We start from the raw sequence: 18,813 nt of genomic DNA, 5'->3' as shown, positions 1-18,813 counted from the left end.
GGAGACAGGCCAGTCCTTGCTTACAGACAGCCCCCCAATCTGAAGCAAATACTCACCAGCAACCACACAACAGAACCACTAACCCAGGAACCTATTCTTGCAACAGCCAACTCTGTCCACATATCTATTCAGGGGACACCATCATAGGGCCTAATCACATCAGCCACACTATCAGAGGCTTGTTCACCTGCGCATCTACCAATGTGATATATGCCATCATATGCCAGCAATGGCCCTCTGCCATGTACATTGGTCAAACTGGACAGTCTCTATGTAAAAGAATAAATGGACACAAATCAGACGTCAACAATTATAACATTCAAAAACCAGTCGGAGAACACTTCAATCTCTCCGGTCACACGATTACAGACCTGAGAGTGGCTATCCTTCAACAAAAAAACTTCAAAAACAGACTCCAATGAGAGACTGCTGAATTGGAATTAATTTGCAAACTGGATACAGTTAACTTGGGTTTGAATAGAGACTGGGAGTGGATGGGTCATTACATAAAGTAAAACTATTTCCCCATGTTATTTCTCCCTCCACCCCACCCCCCACTGTTCCTCAGACGTTCTTGTTAACTGCTGGAAATGCTCACCTTGATTATCACCACAAAAGGTTTTCCTCCTCCCCGCCTCCTTCCTGCTGGTAATAGTTCATCTTAAGTGATCACTCTCCTTACAGAGTTTATGATAAAACCCATTGTTTCATGTTCTCTGTGTGTGTATATATAAATCTCCCCACTGTATTTTCCACCGAATGCATCCGATGAAGTGAGCTGTAGCTCACGAAAGCTTATGCTCAAATAAATTTGTTAGTCTCTAAGGTGCCACAAGTACTCCTTTTCTTTTTTAGGTAAATATCAAGTGATCCATCCCCTGTCGCCCCTTCCCAGCTTCTAGCAAACGGAGGCTACGGACACCATCCCTGCCCATCCTGCCTAATAGCCATTGATGGACCTATCCTCCATGAACTTATCTAGCTCTTTTTTGAACCCTGTTATAGTCTTGGCCTTCACAACGTCCATCAAAGAATTTCTTTGAGACCTGGCAGCCCCCCTGCAACAAACCTAAAAAAGTCATGTCACCAGCAGCTACCCGAAAGCGAAGGGCAATGGGGCAGCAACTCCAAGCCATCCTTCCCTGTTACAGAGCTCCCAACTTGTGTTTTAATCAGCTGTGTTCAATCCCTCTCCTAGCCTGTGTCCAGAGCAATCATACCCTGTTTTTGTCTTCCTTTCAGCCAGGCTTCCATCACAAGCAGATGTCTGGAAATACCCATTACGTGAAGGGTGCAGTGGAGGGGCAGGGGTTAGTGAGTTCCATACGAGATGCCTATGAAGGATGTCAGCTGGAGAAGGCTGCCACAAAATGAGCAATGAGGCTCTCTCCACATCTGCTAACGAAATGCATTGACTCAATCTAGTACAGGCTGATGGGATTCTGTGCTGAGTGCTGGATGAGGTGCTGCGATCAACAATACCACATAATCAGTGGCTCGTAATAGCAGAGGAGAAGTTCATGAAACAGCAGCCACTCTGGTATACATGCAGGAAACAGTTTAATTGGGAGCAGGAATTAGACTGATGACGGTTGAGCTCACAAGCAGTCACTGTGTGCAGTTCATGGCTACAGCAGAGAGCGGAGTCACAGCAGGGCTGGATTTTAAAAAGCAGTGAAATAATTTTGATCATTAATCATAAGAATGGGGTAAGTGAATTTCATGCTTCAGGACTCACCTGATGTTCTGTAGGGGTCAGGAAGGAACTCCACCCCTATGTGTACAAGCATTGCACAATAGGCAGGTGACTAACAGCAGGAGAGTTTGCCTTTCTCAGTACTAGAGGCAGGATACTAAGCTTAAGGGTTCAGTGGTCTGATCTGATCTGGCAAGTTCTATGGTCCTCTGATGGAGGCCAGCCTCCTTGAGTCAATCCTGTCTGGCAAGTCCTAGGAGTCTGTGATGGCTAGTTACCTTCTCTGCCCTGAGCCTTGCTGGTCTGCTGAAATGCAAAATGACTAGCATCCCAGTCAGCTGCAGGCTTGCTAAGAGGCTGCCCTCAAGGTCTCCGAGCGCCCACAGGGCTCAGCAGAGCAAATCACTCGCTGCTCTGTGTGCTCGCTTTCCTTCTTCCTCCCGTGGAATTCTCACTCCTCTGGTTCCCAGCCAGCGCCAGCCCCAGAGCTTGGCCACCAGGTGGGCAGAAGCGTCCTAGTTCTGGCTCCCCTCCCAGGTCACTATCCAGACCCACACACACCAAAGCAAGGGGTCAGAAAAAAGAAAGGGTGTCTGCCCAGCTCTGAGCCTGCTGGGCACCTGGCACTTACCCTGTGCTGCCCTCCTTTGCTTTCTTGTTTTTAAGTGAATTTTCTGCTGGGAATGGTGCTGGACTGATAACAGCTCCCAGAACAGCTGCTAGCTAGGGGATGAAGGATGCTCATGGGATTAAGACCCAGGGAATCAGGAGATCTGGGGGTCTATTCCTGACGCTCTGAGATTTTGGGTGAGCCACTTCCTCTATGCTTCAGTTTCCCCAGCTGCATAATGGGGGCTGGTAATAATAATGACCTCCCACAGGGGAGTAGCGAGAGGAGTAAGGCCCTGATCCTCATTGACACTAAGCCCCAGGAAGCGGTGTCCTTTAAAATGTGTTTTGGATGGAGGGCACATGGGAAGGGCACAAATGATTATTACACAAATAACCCTTGAATCTTGTCATTCTTTTCTCACCACCAAGGGATGTGTAGCCATCCAACACACATTTCCCCCCACCTCTCTAGTGAGCTGGGAAGAGAGGGAAACTAAAGCAAACACAGATCCCTAATTCTAGAGTGCGGCAGGACCCACCCCCATGGAAGAGACCTCAGGAGGTCATCTAGTCCAACCCCCTGCTCAAAGCAGGACCAATCCCCAATTTTTGCCCCAGATCCCTACATGGCCCCCTCAAGGATTAAACTCACAACCCCGGGTTTAGCAGGCCAATGCTCAAACCACTGAACTATCCCTCCCCCCATGGAGAGACCCACTCTGGCCGGAGGCCTGCATGAACAGGACAATGACAAGCATTTTGAAAAAGGCCTTTGGGTGGAATAAGCTCTCCTGTCTTCATGGGTGCAGGCCACCTGTACATAAAATGAATGCCTTTAATCAGGAATTGCTGATTAATTTTCCTCTGGCTCACACTAGTGTAAATCAGGCGTAACTTTCTTGGGCCTGATTCTCTTCTCACTCACCTGTTCCAGAGGAGTCAGTGAGCTCAGACGCTGATTTCAGTGACAGAGCCCCGTGCTGGGCCAGCCTCTCTGCTAAGCGTCAGCTGGTGAGATGGGCACAGGAGCAAGCGTCTGCCTGAGTGCTGCTCAGCTCAGTCTTGGGCTCATTTTCATTTCTGAATTCCTGCTCCATCCCTTTCCATCCCTGGAGTAACTGCACTTCTTGGCTGCCTTGCACCCTCCCCTGCCTTGCAGCACTAGCTTCATTATTCTGCAGGTCTCTGTCCCATGTTAGCAGCCTTGGGTGCCTCTGGCTCTCTCTCTCACCTCTCTCTGCACCCTGCTTTTCATTTGTTTTTCCATTTTGTCTTTCTCTCTCTTTGCCCCCTCCCCTTCCTGTCCCACTACAATGGGCCAAAACCTACCCCCGCACCAAGCCCAAGTGGAATTGGAAAAGGTTCAGAAAAGGGCAACAAAAATGATGAGGGGCATGGAACAGCTTCCATATGAGGAGAGAATGAATGAGACTTTTCATCTTGGAAAAGAGATGACTAAGTGGGGATATGATTGAGGGCTGTAAAATCATGAGTGTTGTGGAGAAAGTAAATAAGAAAGTGTTATTTACTCCTTCTCATAACACAAGAACTGGGGGTCACCAATGAAATGAATAGTCAGCAGGTTTAAAACAAACAAAACATGTACATTGCATTGCATGTACAAAGAAAAGGAAGTATTTCTTCACACAACACACAGTCAGCCTTGTCAGAGGATGTTCTGAAGGCCAAGACTATAACAGGATTCAAAAAAGAACTAGATAAGTTCATGGAGGATCGGTCCATCAATGGTTATTAGCCTGGATGGGCAGGGATGGTGTCCCTAGCCTCTATTTGCCAGAAGCTGAGAATGGGTGACAGGGGATGGATCACTTGGTGATTCCCTGTTCCGTTCATTCCCTCTGGGGCACCTGGAATTGGCAACTGTCAGAAGACAGGACACTGGGCTAGATGGACCTTTGGTCTGACCTAGTATGACCTTTCTTATGTTCTTAAGTGGGGGGCCATTGTAGACTAAAAGGAGGTTCCATGGGGGTTGAGGAAGGAAGCTGAGGGTCTGGCCCATAATTGCTTTGTTAAACATAAGGGGCCCTGTTCCCCTTATGATTCACCCTAGTGTAAATCAAGAGTCACTCCACCAGTGTGTCCTGATTCACCTCTCTTTCACCCTGGTGCAAATCAGGAGTAGCTGTATTGGGACTGATTCCCCTCTCACCGACCTGGATGTAAATCAGGAGTCACTCCAGTGGCCCTGATTCTCTTCTCATTCACACTGGTGTAAATGAGGTGAAGCTCCACTGGACCCAATTCTCCTCTCACTCATCTTGGTGTGATCAAGGAGTAACTCCACTAGGCCTGATTCCCCTCTCTCTCATGCCGGGTAAATCAGGAGCCACTCAATTGGGCCTGATTCTCCTCTCACTCCAGCATCAATCCAGGGTAACTCCATTGAAGTCTGTGGAGTTATAGTGGTGACAGCGGTGTACATGAGAGGGGAACCAGGTTGGCTGGGCAGCAAGTGGATTCTAAGTAGTTAATGCTGGATCAGAGCATGCTCACTGAGCCAGAGATCAATGGATGCCCAGGACTCGGTGGGGTGAACTTATCACCTGGTGGGGTAGTGAAGAGGAAAAGGAAACTAATCAACTAAAAAGGTTCTGGACATTGAAACCTGCAGTTTGCAAATCTTGCAGCTAGTGAAATAATATCTCAACAGTGAAGGCACTTGCAGGGCTGAGCGAATGTTGGAAGACAGAAAAGCCACCCACGCAGAGGGAGAGGGAGGTTTTTATTTTCCCTTCGCAATTCAAATAGTGAAATGAGCAACTTAATCAAGATGAACTATCTCCTGGCTGGATTGAGTTCGCTGCGCTCAGCTGTATCCTGCGGACTTTAACAGACAGATTACAAAATGAGCAAACAAATCGAAAGTCCTATTGTTCCAGGCAGAAGCTGAATTACTTGAGTAAGAACCTGAAAAATGTGTCCATCCGCCTACCATCCTAGCTACTTATCTGTCCATCTATACCTAGCAATCATCTGATCATTTTATCTTTCCATCCTAGCTACCTTTCTATCTATTGATCAGCCTGCTGATCTACCTAGCAATCTGCCCAAGCATTTGTACCGCACTTGTTACCACAGTAACTGCAAAACAAACTCAGGGTCCCTAGTTATTAGAAGCAATAAGCAATTTGTTAGGTTTCCACTTAAACAGCATTTACTGTCAGCGCTGGGCATAACTTCTGAGTAAATAGGAAACTGTCACGTTCCCACTTGTTACGTGCTCCTAAAAGGGCCATGAGATCATACATCTCTGTGAAAGGGCACAGCACATACACACGCTGGGTTAATGCCTAATCGCACCCCTCTTCCTGGAGTGCTGCTTTTCTTGGCAGCTAAAATAACAAACACCACCACATAACTCAATGGCTTGATCGATGGCTCCATGTCTAGTTGGCAGCCGGTATCAAGTGGAGTGCCCCAAGGGTCAATCCTGGGGCCAGTTTTGTTCAATATCTTCATTAATGATCTGGAGGATGGTGTGGATTGCACCCACAGCAAGTTTTCAGATGACACTAAACTGGGAGGAGAGGTAGATATGCTGGAGCGTAGGATAGGATACAGAGGGACCTAGACAAATTAGAGATTGGGCCAAAAGAAATCTGATGAGGTTCAACAAGGACAAGTGCAAAGTCCTGCACTTAGGATGGAAGAATCCCATGCACCGCTACAGACTAGGGACTGAGCGGCTAGGCAGCAGGTCTGCAGAAAAGGACCTAGGGGTTACAGTGGATGAGAAGCTGGATATGAGTCAACAGTGTGCCCTTGTTGCCAAGAAGGCCAATGGCATTTTGGGATGTATAAGTAGGGGCATTGCCAGCAGATCGAGGGACATGATCGTTCCCCTCTATTCGACATTGGTGAGGCCTCATCTGGAGTACTGTGTCCAGGTTTGGGCCCCACGCTACAAGAAGGATGTGGAAAAATTGGAAAACGTTCAGCAGAGGGCAACAAAAATGATTAGGGGACTGGAACACATGACTTCTGAGGAGATGCTGAGGGAACTGGGATTGTTTAGTCTGTGGAAGAGAAGAATGAGGGGGGATTTGATAGCTGCTTTCAACTACCTGAAAGGGGGTTCCAAAGAGGATGGATCTAGACTGTTCTCAGTGATAGCAGATGACAGAACAAGGAGTAATGGTCTCAAGTTGCAGTGGGGGAGGCTGAGGTTGGATATTAGGAAAAACTTTTTCACTAGGAGGGTGGTGAAACACTGGAATGCGTGACCTAGGGAGGTGGTGGAATCTCCTTCCTTAGAAGTTTTTAAGGTCAGGCTTGACAAAGCCCTGGCTGGGATGATTTAGTTGGGGATTGGTCCTGCTTTGAGCAGGGGGTTGGACTAGATACCTCCTGAGGTCCCTTCTAACCCTGATATTCTATGATTCTATGATAACTCACAGACTCAGAGCTGTTAAGGTCAGAAGGAAACATAGTGATCATCTAGTCTGACCTCCTGCATGTCACAGGCCAAAGAACCTCACCCACCCACTCCAGTAACAGACCCAAAACCTCTGGCTGAGTTACTGACGTCCTCAAATCATAGTTTAAAGACTTCAAGTTACAGAGAATCCACCACTGATACTAGTTTAAACTTGCAAGTGACCTGTGCCCAATGCTGCAGAGGAAGGCAAAAAAACCCCAGGGTCTCTGCCAATCTGAACTGGGGGAAACTGTCATCATACCATCCCAGTCAGCCTAGGCTTCCTCCTCCAAGCTGAGCTATTTGTAGGGTTTCCCCGGAGGACCTTTGTCCCAAGTTCCCTCTTTCCAGAGTGCCAGTCCTGCCTCCCTTATGCCCAAGGTAGGAGAGCACCCCATACCTGCCACAATGAAACCACAGGATTCATCTGTCATTGCCGGACAGGGTTCCAACATCTGCTGAAAGGATGGATCAACAGCTGAGCCCTGACAACCTGCCCCTATCACATAGGATTGCACCCCATCCGGTCCCTTCTGTTTATTGCCACAGCACATCTGAGCCAAACCCTGGGGTCCTTAATCACCCCTTATGCCAAGTAATGTTCTTAGAAGACAGAATAAAAATGGAGTGAAGACTTCATCACAGGGCCAAAACAACAAGCAGTGTCTGATGACAACTCATCAGGAGACACAAACAGAACATATGCTCCGTGTCAAGAAGAATTCGCAGCATGCTTTGCACCAAAACGTCCCAGTCTCATCAACGCAGCCCAGGAGTGCCAGTTCCCATCACAGTCACAAAGGGAGGGGTGTCTTTGGATCTGCAAGCCTCACAGTGGGCTTGATCAGCAGATGAACGACTCAGCTGCCCGGGATCCAAGCAGTGCACAGTTCTGTGATCCAGCTGGCGAGCTGAGGTGCGAAATAACAGTGTTCTGCCATGTTCACCAAATTACCAAAGACAAACTGAAGGGACCCCAGGGAACACTTGCAACTTGACAGAGGACACATGACCAAGAAAGAGGCAATGGCCATCCAAGCTGCTTATGTGACACATGTCAAAGTCATTCACAATGGAACAAGCAGCTGCGCTCCATTGCTGGAGGTAACTTAAGAATAAATGAACATGTGCACATGCATGCACATGCAGGTATGCAAACACAGGTATGCACATGCACACACACATTGCCTATCACATGCACTCTTTTATGTCATGTGAGTCAGTTACATTTAAGGTGTGCTCCAAAAAAGCATCTCGCTTTCCAACCTCCTGAGGCTGGCCCTGCGCGTAGTGATGTGATCATGGCACATTGCAGTCAGCTGGCAGAAAAACTGTCTGACAAAGATTTGTGGAAAGGTCACTTTGCATCTTGGCCTTGAAGCAAGAAGCCAAGTGACGCCTGGTACAACAACAGAGTTGCAAATGTATCGAACTTAAACATTCCAAACCGAGTAAGAAGGGACATCACAGGAATTAGGTGAAAATGTTTACAGCTCCACACAACAGCCAACCCCTAAGGATATCTGCTTTTGACATCCCTGGGCTTCAGCTTCCAACATCTCCAGCATGCCGACATCATCAATGTCATTCTATCTGAGCCATGGAGGTCTGAGTTTGGATGGGCCGTAAAGTAGAGACAAAGCCCCACATGGCTCTGTTGCTCATCATCAAGACTGGAGATGATAGATTCAAATTTTTCAAAATGTGCCTCTATCCACCTTGCCTGCTCAGATCTAAGTGCCGTTGTTAGTGCAGAAAAGCACAGGCGGGAGTGAGAACAGTAACTAGCCACAGATATAAAAAGACGTCATAATTGCAGAAGCCCGGAGCTGAGCCATCTCGCTGATTGCTTTGCCCTGTAAGGGATCAAGCTGAGCTCTTTGACTCAATGGGTATATAGCTGAAGAACCGCCCTTTGCTATTGAAAAGCCAGCCCATTTTCAACATGATTCGATTCTGGTTCTTACACCACCCCATCGGCATACAGGGCCAGAACCTCAGATGGTGTACATCAGCATAGCTTCATTGAAATCAATGGAGATATGCTGATTTACACCAGCTGAGTATCCATCCCATCCTTTGGATACGATATACAGAGCTGGAAAGATCATCCCTGCTGATCTTCATGATTTCCACCCATCCCATAATAAACACGAATACAATAGCAACTCGCTGCTGAGTATGTACATCAATCATGCTGTCATCACTACAATCTGTGCCTGTAAGTACATTGTAGGCGTCATTAACAGCTGATTGCAGTGAGACAATGCCTGACAGAAAGCCAGTGGTGACCTGTAGAATATCCTGAGATAACTCCTGAGAGAAGAGATCTGATTCCTACACATCAACCAACCTGTGAACAATCTCATCAAAACAGACAGAGCATGTCTGCCTGTAATACAAGCAAACAAACCTGAATCAGCTATACGTGGCCAAACTACCAAGGAGCTCTATGAAAACTTTTTTCATAGAGCATTTCATAGATTTTTATAGGGTATTTTCCAATGGCCAACACGCACTAGTCATTACTGACAAACAATCAACCCTCTATTGGTAAATGTAACAACAGCCAACGTTGCATTGCCCGGACTAAACAAAATATCAGTGGAAACTGGTATTCCCAACAAAGTCAAATACACAGCTGTGTCCCCCCAACACAGGCCAGGGCTGGAATGCTGTAGTGTTTAATGCCAACACATAGCTCCATTGTGGTCTGTGGTTGATGTTGTGAAGGACCAGGGCTTGGGCAGTCAGGTCCGGTGGTTAGAGTCATAGACGGTCAGACTGGAGGAGCTTGAGCTAGAGTTGATAGCTGGGGTCCAGAGCTGAAGGCCAGGCCAGAGTCACTAGCCAGGAACTGGGGGAAGGTCAAAGAATCAGGAACCAGGAGTGAAGCAGGGTCTGTCTCAGCAGCAGGTCAGGGACGAGGCTTCCTGCTTCTCTCCCTACAGGCTTACATGTTGGGTTGGGGCCAATCAGAAGTCATGGGAGGAGCTGCCAGGCATGGGTGGCACTTCCTGGTCTTCCAGGATGTCTGGTGTGTTGACCGTCATTCTGCCATGGCTGCCTGGAAGGGGGGGGGGCGCGTAAGCGCCACCCACTCACAGACCTGGGTTCAAGACCTATGAATCCCCACATCACCTCTGGGGCACAGGGGCCAGGCTTGTTTGGGTGGCATTTGTGAAAGTCTTTTACTATTTCAGGGGTGTGAACATTACCGGTTGCCTCCCAGACTGTTCTTGGGGGCCACAGCCTTCCTGGCATATGAGCTACCACAACTGACCCCGCTTTAATCTGGAGTCGAGGATGGCACAGACCTCGTACTCCATATGGCCCTGACCTGGAACCAGGGGGGCAGTGGCTGTGTTTGGTCGGGGAACAATTCCTGGCGTACAGTTCCGAGAGAGAAGTATGGAAGACTGGTGCAATTTGAGGGACTTGAGCGAGTGGAGTTTGAAAGCAACAGGGTTGATTTTCTGACATATCTGGTAGGGTCCAAGGAACTAGTGGTCTAGCCTGAGAGAGGGCCTGCTCGTGTTGAGGTGCTTAGTAGATAACCAGACCTGTGGCCTACCGAAAAGACCACCCCTCCTGTCTCCGGCCGTCTGCACACTGTTTGCAGTGGTGAAATCCATAGTTAGCAAAAAAGGGCTTTGTCCTGTGGAGCCATGGTTGGCGTTGTTGTATGCAAATATAGTGTTGGGTAGGAGGGTGGACCAGTTGTCCTGGTGGTAATTAAGAAGGCACCATAAATATTGTTCCAGTACTTGCTTCACCCTCTCGTTCAGGCCATCTGTCTGGGGGCGGTATGCTGAGGAGACACAGGAGTGGATGTTTAGAAGCTGGAGGGTTTCAGGCCAGACATGCAAGATGAAGTGGGTCTCTTGATCGAGGTGATGCGGTGGAGCAGCCCATGGAGGCAGACAACATTGTTACTAGGAGCTGAGCCACCATGTCAGCTGATGGTATGTGGGCACAGAGGATGAAGTGTGCTATCTTGGTCAGTTGATCTATGACACTAGATGGGGAGGGCTCTGAGTTCCTACAGTGGATTCTTTCCCAGGTGTGTGTCTTGCCCACATGCTCAGGGTCTAACTGATCACCAGATTTGGGGTCAGGAAGGAATTTCCCCCCAGGTCAGATTGGCAGAGACCCTGGGGTGTTTTTGCCTTTCTCTGCAGTGTGGAGCACGGGTCACTTGCATTAAACTAGTGTCAATGGTGGATTCTCTGTAACTTGACGTCTTTAAACCATGATTTGAGGACGTCAGTTCTCAGCCAGAGGTTAGGGGTTTGTTACTGGAATGAGGTTCTGTGGCCTGCGATGCACAGGAGGTCAGACTAGATGTTCATGACGGTCCTCTGTGACCTTAAAGTCTCAGAGTCTATGAGACAATACTGCTGTTTGGCTATTTGATTTGGTGAGTTCTACAATGAAATCGATGGCAATGGCTGTCAGTGGCCAGGGCAGGTTCTCCACGGTCATCAGGGTGCTGAGAGGTTTGGTGTGCAGCACCTTGGTGCAAGCACATAAATCGCATGAATCAACATACGCCTGAATTTCAGCCTGCATGCAGGGTTTCTAGAAGAAGCAGGAGGCTGGGATAGTGGCTTGAGGCCACTGTAGTGCCCCGCTACGGGATTAGCATGGCTCATATGTAGTACCTCCAACCAGGGAGTCCCGGTGGAACGTATATATGGCCATAAATATATGTTATTCCGCCCTGCATGGAATGTTCTTTCTCATTCTGAGCTCTTGCTTGCTCTGGGAGTCTACCACCCTCTGGGCCAGTAGGTCACCTCCCCCCTGCCCCGAGAGGCTGATTGGAGCAGTGTGATTAGATCTTGGGACAGGGTGGCATTGGGAAGTTGTGGGGCTTGAGGAAGTAGGGTTGTTCCTGGCTAGCTTTCTCTCCTTCCTTGTAATAGTCTCCTTCATGGAACCGAGCATTGGCCTTGCTGTGCTTTCCCCCGGTGGGTAGGTAATCTTGAAGTTGAAGCAGGAGAAAAATAAGACCCCCCTCAGCTGTCTCTGGTTCAGTGCATTGGCCCTGTGCAGCTACTCAAGATTTCTATGATCAGTAACACTTGTCCAGTGCATCGAGCCCCTCCAGTAGTGAGGCCACTCCGCAAATGCAGATTTAATCTCAAGCAATTCTTTATCAAGGAGCTCGTAGTTTTGTTCAGCTGGAGGGCACAGGGTGCAGCAGGTGCCGGGGTCTGTGCCTTGGAGACAGCATGGCCACATCTGATACGTCTGTGTCCATGACAAACGCTTGCATTGGAGGGGGTGCCAGAGTAGGTGTGGTAGTGAAGGCCACTTGAGCTGTTCTAGGGCTTGCTGAGCCTTGGGTGACCTAACAGATGTAGAGGTGTCCTGGGGACTATTCACTCCAAAAACCCCAGGATGAAAGAGCGATCGATATTGGCAACACCTAGGAGGCGCTGCACTTCCAGAGTACTCCAAGGTGCCTCCCAGTTGTGAATGGCTTCCTTCTCCTTTGGGTCCCTCTTAATGCCCTCTGGGGAGAGGAAGTTCCCCAAGAACTCCTGGAGGGTTGGTCAAAAGTACACTTTTTCAGCTTTGTGTATAGACCATGCTGCTGTAACCTCTCCAGGACGGTCCTGGCGTAGAGTTGGTGGTGCTCCGGGTTCTCCAAAAAGACGGGTATGTCATCTAAATAGACAACAATATATCAATCCTAAATACATCAGTGACCAAGTGCCAGGTTGCAGTAGCATTAGTCAGTCCAAATGGCATTACCAGATATTCAGTGTCTTTAATGAGTTTAGAAAATGGTTTTCCATTCATCCCCTTCCCAGATGGGCATGAGATTGTTACCTCTAGGAGGTCTGGGTTGCTGAATATCCATGTGGATCTCATGGAATCCAACAATGCTGGGATTAACGGCTAGGGGTCCCAGTTCCGAATTTTCACTTGATTCAGTGTTCAGTAGTCTACAAAGAGACGCAAAGTCCTGTATTTCTTCTTTATGAAGAGACGTGTGGCCCCTGTGTGAGATGCTGAGCAGTGAATAAAGCCTTTGGCCAGGTTTTCTTGAATACACGCATGGAGAATCACCAGTTCTGGTTCGGGCATTGCGTAATTACGGCCACAGGGAACTTTCACCCTGACTGTAGGTCAATAGTGACGTCACAGTGTCGGTATGGAGGCAATGTGTCCACATTTTTTTTTCTGAAGACGTCTGCATAAGTCTGGTATTTATCAGGAATGCAGGGGTAGGAAGGGGTGTCAGACCCGGAAGTGTCTCACTCCAGCCAGTTGCTGTGAGCCCCCGGCACATATTGGGGTAGATTCACTGCTGCCTGAGATGGGGCCCATGGGTCCAGGGTCTTGCTGCTGTTGCTACAGAGGCAGGCCTGCCGACAGAGCTCACACGGGAAGCTGTTCCTCTATGCTCGCCAGAGAATATGGGGGTCATGCCATGCCAACCATGTGATGCCACGCTTCAGGGGAAATGTGGGGAACAGATCACCCTGAACTGCAGCAATTCTTGGTGCTCCTGAATTACTGCTTCCAGGGGCACTGTTTCCTGGGTTACCAGCCCAAGGACAAGAGGGTCCCATCTAGTTTCCACAACATCCAGCATGGACTTCTGCCAGATGTGGATTTGCAGAGCTTGGGCAGTCTTGGAATTTATGAATTTGTCAATGGCTCTGGAGTCAATGAGTGCCCACTGCAAGGGCAGTCGTTGAGTTTTGCTATGGAGGCACAGCTGAATTAGAACCCAGTGGACCCTGACAGGTCCCCATCAAAACTTGGGGGGTCAGCCCTGGGCATAGCTGTGTGGTTGTGCCCAGCCAGGTTCTCCTACGAGGCCTGAGCTTGATTGTTTCTTGATCCCTTCCTGGCCAGGATCCGTGATGGGCACGAAGCAAACATGTCCTGGCTCAGTGCAGCAGCAGTGCAGGCTATTGCACCAATGCCACTCCTTCTCCTTGGTGGTCAACTGTCAGTGGGCTGAGTCATCTGCATGGGTTTGGGGGTTGAGCTCATGGGGGCTAGCACAGGGCGTGGGGGAATGTTCTACCCCTCTTTTCCTCCCTCAGCACACGTATCTGGTTGTCAATGAGGATGGCCAGATCGATGGAGGTGTCCAGGTCCACAGGGGCTTCTGCCCACTCTAACTCACTCTTTGCTTAATCCCCACTGGAACTGGTACAACTGGGCCACCTTGTGCCACTTGGTGTTGGCCACAAGCCATGAAGTGTGCCATGGATGAGGGGGGCTGGCCTCTGTTGCCACCGCAGCTTCCTTGGGGAGGCTTTGGCCGATTGCATGCTGAGAAGGTCATCAGCAATTGTGGAAAAGGCTCAGAGGAGGGTGCTCCAGTCCATCAGTGACTGACTAGTCTGCTTGAGCAGGGCAGAGACCCAATCCAGTGCCTCACCAGTCAGTAAACTAGTTACCAGCCCCACCTTGGCCTGCTTTGTGGAGTCAGTCCGGGAACAGAGCAGAAACAATAGACAGCACTAATTAAGCAAACCCCTGAATTTTTGGCAGTCTCCAACAATTGCTGCAGTAGAGGCATCACGGGGCCTGGCTCAAGTGGTGGGGCCATCACCTGTGTCTACCCATGGAAGGCCTGGTTTTCTGCACAATGTTGTGCTGTCTGTGGCCATGGAGCCAAAACCTCAGCTTCTATGTGGGTGATCTGTGCCCAGGGATCTGGTGCTTCTGGGGGCTGGCTGGGCAATGCACTGCCCGCTCCCTCCATGTTCCCATGTCCCTCCATGTCTGGGGCACAGGCTGTACAGGGTCAGAGTCATCTGTGCAAACTGCCAGGGACCAGGATGTGCGCAGTCAGGTCCAGGGGTCAGAGTTGGAGGTGGTCGAGGTTGAGTCGATATCTCGGGTCCGGAGCCAGGGGTCAAGAGCCAGGAACTGGAGGCAGGGTGAGGAAGCAGGAATGAGGGAAGGGGAACAGCAACCCAGAGTGAGGCAGAATCTATCTCAGCAGCAAGTCACGATCTGCCTTGATGCACTGTCACTTCCTGGTACTCCCTACAGGCTTACCTGGTGGGTCTGGGCCAATCAGCAGTCATGGGAGAGGCTGACAGTCATCGACCATGGGCAGCACTTCCCATAGTGACTGGTCTCCCAGGATGTCTGGTGCATTATTAATGGCTGTGCCAAGGCTGCCCGGCGGTGGGGTAGAGTCACTGCCCACCTGAAGTACTACAGATGTATATGTTCAAATCCTGTGAAACCTCACAGGTACACACATTATCAAGTTATTCAAAATTTCCAGTAATAGTGTTCTCCTTTTGTCCTATCGTTAGCAGATCTTGGAATGCCAGTGCAAATTAATATCTGATGATTCACTGGGGCTGAAATGGTTCTTTAGATTCCACCCTGAATATAAGAGAGATGGGAACAGCACTCTGGCACTGGGAGCTCAGGTCTGGGGCAAACAGCCATTGCAGGAAGTGAGACAGAATGTATTCCTGTGTTCACACACTATTGTAATAATCTTTGTACACCTTGCAAGCTATCATTTGAAAACTCATAATTTGCAGATCAGTATCATCCTGGTAAAATGTGTCTGGCAGCACCGTATGTGAAGTTATAAGATTCCTCTGTTTGGTGTTATTATCACATGTTCCAAACTGAGGCTGGCAAACACATCTGTCCTAGGCAAAGGAGTGTGTGCTCTGCTTAAGTTGCATGTAAGCAGTACACAGAGCCGTCAAGCAGCAATGGAAACAAAGGAAGCTCAAACAGGTGAGAAAAAAGTAGCGGGGAACATCCTTCCACACAGAATCTTGGTCTCCTAGTTCCCAGCTGGGAATGTTTTTCAAGAGAGGGACTGAAACTATAAAATGGAGGGACAAACATCCCAAGGCACCCCTCTCACTCCCCTGCCCATCACATTTACTGCACCTGAAGTGACAAAGGAAGCAGTCGTTGGACTTGGGGGTGGGATCCTGACATAAGAAGTTTGGCCAGTCAGACAGCTGAAACATGGGATGAGAAAACTTTGTTTTGAATTTAGCAGAGTTTGTTAAGTTAGGCACAGTAGCATTTTATTTTTATTTTTCTTGTAACCATTTCTGACTTTTATGCCTCATTACCCGTACTCACTTACACCCCTAGAACCCCGACCTTGGGTATTCTATCTGCTACCCAAGATCCATAAACCTGGATGCCCCATCATCTCAGGCATTGGCACCCTGACAGCAGGATTGTCTGGCTAGGTAGACTTCCTCCTCAGGCCCTACATTACCAGCACTCCCAGCTATCTTTGAGACACCACTGACTTCCTGAGGAAACTACAGTCCATTGGTGATCTTCCTAAAAACACCTTCCTGGCCACTATGGATGTAGAAGCCCCCTACACCAACATTCCACACAAAGATGGGCTACAAGCCGTCAGGAACAGTATCCCCGATAATGTCACGGCTAACCTGGTGGCTGAACTTTGTGACTTTGTCCTCACCCATAACTATTTCACATTTGGGGACAATGTATACCTTCAAGTCAGTGGCACTGCGATGGGTACCCGCATGGCCCCACAGTATGCCAACATTTTTATGGCTGACTTAGAACAATGCTTCCTCAGCTCTCGTCTCCTAATGCCCCATCTCTACTTGCGCTACATTGATGACATCTTCATTATCTGGACCCATGGAAAAGAAGCCCTTGAGGAATTCCACCAGGATTTCAACAATTTCCATCCCACCATCAACCTCAGCCTGGACCAGTCCACACAAGAGATCCACTTCCTGGACACTACGGTGCTAATAAGCGATGGTCACATAACCACCACCCTATATCGGAAACCTACTGACCGCTATTCCTACCTACATGCCTCTAGCTTTCATCCAGATCACACCACACGATTCATTGTCTACAGCCAAGCTCTACGATATAACCGCATTTGCTCCAACCCCTCAGACAGAGACAAACACCTACAAGATCTCTATCATGCATTCTTACAACTACAATACCCACCTGCTGAAGTGAAGAAACAGATTGACAGAGCCAGAAGAGTACCCAGAAGTCACCTACTACAGGACAGGCCCAACAAAGAAAATAACAGAACGCCACTAGCCATCACCTTCAGCCCCCAACTAAAACCTCTCCAACGCATCATCAAGGATCTACAACCTATCCTGAAGGACGACCCATCACTCTCACAGATCTTGGGAGACAGGCCAGTCCTTGCTTACAGACAGCCCCCCAATCTGAAGCAAATACTCACCAGCAACCACACACCACACAACAGAACCACCAACCCAGGAACCTATCCTTGCAACAAAGCCCGTTGCCAACTCTGTCCACATATCTATTCAGGGGACACCATCATAGGGCCTAATCGCATCAGCCACACTATCAGAGGCTCATTCACCTGCACATCTACCAATGTGATATATGCCATCATGTGCCAGCAATGCCCCTCTGCCATGTACATTGGTCAAACTGGACAGTCTCTACGTAAAAGAATGAATGGACACAAATCAGACGTCAAGAATTATAACATTCAAAAAGCAGTTGGAGAACACTTCAATCTCTCTGGTCACTCGATTACAGACCTAAGAGTGGCTATCCTTCAACAAAAAAGCTTCAAAAACAGACTCCAACGAGAGACTGCTGAATTGGAATTAATTTGCAAACTAGATACAATTAACTTAGGCGTGAATAGAGACTGGGAATGGATGAGTCATTACACAAAGTAAAACTATTTCCCCATGTTATTTCTCCCCCTCATCCCCCCCACCCCCCACTGTTCCTCAGATATTCTTGTTAACTGCTGGAAATAGCCTACCTTGCTTGTCACCATGAAAGGTTTTCCTCCTTTCCCCCCCATGCTGCTGGTGATGGCTTATCTTAAGTGATCACTCTCCTTACAGTGTGTATGATAAAACCCATTGTTTCATGTTCTCTGTGTGTGTATATCAATCTCCCCTCTGTTTTTTCCACCAAATGCATCCGATGAAGTGAGCTGTAGCTCACGAAAGCTTATGCTCTAATAAATTTGTTAGTCTCTAAGGTGCCACAAGTACTCCTTTTCTTTTTGCGAATACAGACTAACACGGCTGCTACTCTGAAATCTCTATCTTTGTGGTTAATAAACTTGTTTTATTGTTTTATCTAATCCAGTATGTTTAAATTGGAGTGTCTGGGAAACTCCACCTGGGGTGGCAAGTTGTGTGCATATTATTCCTTTAGGAGAAATGACAGACCTAATATCGCTTGTACTGTACAGGAAACAGCTGGGAAGGACAGGATATACCTTTCTGGGGGGAAATTTAAGACTGGGAGTGTGTTGTGGTCACCCTGCAGTATAATCCAGGCTGGTGAGAGCCAGAGTGTAACCCAGTTACACGCAGACACTCAGGGTGTGGTTTTCGTGCTGGCAGGCTGTTTATCAGTGGCCCAGGTGGGAGCCATTTCAGCAAAGCATTGTAAGGCACCCCAGGCTTCAGGGCAGGGGTGACACAGCTCCTCACTGATCTGGATTGTGCCCTGGTATGTCACAGGAAGGGACAGTAGGAGATTACAAGCCTGGGGAGGAGGTAGTGTGACCCTGTAGGGGTGACTTTCTGACTGCACCGCATGTGTAGCATTTGTTCTAAAGGTGTGGGCTTGGCTGGCTTGTCCCATGGAGCTAGTACTAATCACTTCCTATGACAATGACAAATATCACAGTCGGGTCTCTGCATTCACACAGGGTTGTTATGCAATCACTGCTGCCCTAAGTCAATGCCTCTGGCTAAGGGAAAAGGCCAAAGCTTCCGACTGTGCCCATTAGTGGGCACAGAGGGAGGTTGGGCCATCCAAGTGATGGGGGCACAGACCGAGGCCCCAGGTTGTTATAGCCACCCATCTGTCAACAGCCACGGCAGCCTCTGAGCTCTCTGGTATCTGAGACACTGGGCTGACAGAATTTAGGGAACCTCTGGAGACAGGGGCCAATCTTGAACTCCATTACCTCCACATGAGGCTAGACAGAGCATGACAAACCTCACTGGGATTCTGCATAAGCCATCAGCCTTAGCGGATCTAGTAACATCTGCTTGCTTGATGTTACTTTCTGTCT

The 18,813-nt window shown here is 48.7% G+C and overlaps 1 protein-coding gene across 1 annotated transcript in view; it reads right to left on the bottom strand.

Moving 5' to 3' along the window:
• Positions 1-18,813, bottom strand: part of CPNE5 (copine 5) — a 207,665-nt gene that overhangs the window by 38,980 nt on the left and 149,872 nt on the right. The window lies entirely within an intron of this gene.

The sequence above is a fragment of the Dermochelys coriacea genome, chromosome 21 (genome assembly GCF_009764565.3).
Source record: "Dermochelys coriacea isolate rDerCor1 chromosome 21, rDerCor1.pri.v4, whole genome shotgun sequence".
NCBI lineage: Eukaryota > Metazoa > Chordata > Testudines > Dermochelyidae > Dermochelys > Dermochelys coriacea.
Note: the sequence above shows the minus strand (reverse complement) of the source record. Positions and strands in the feature narration are given on the sequence as shown.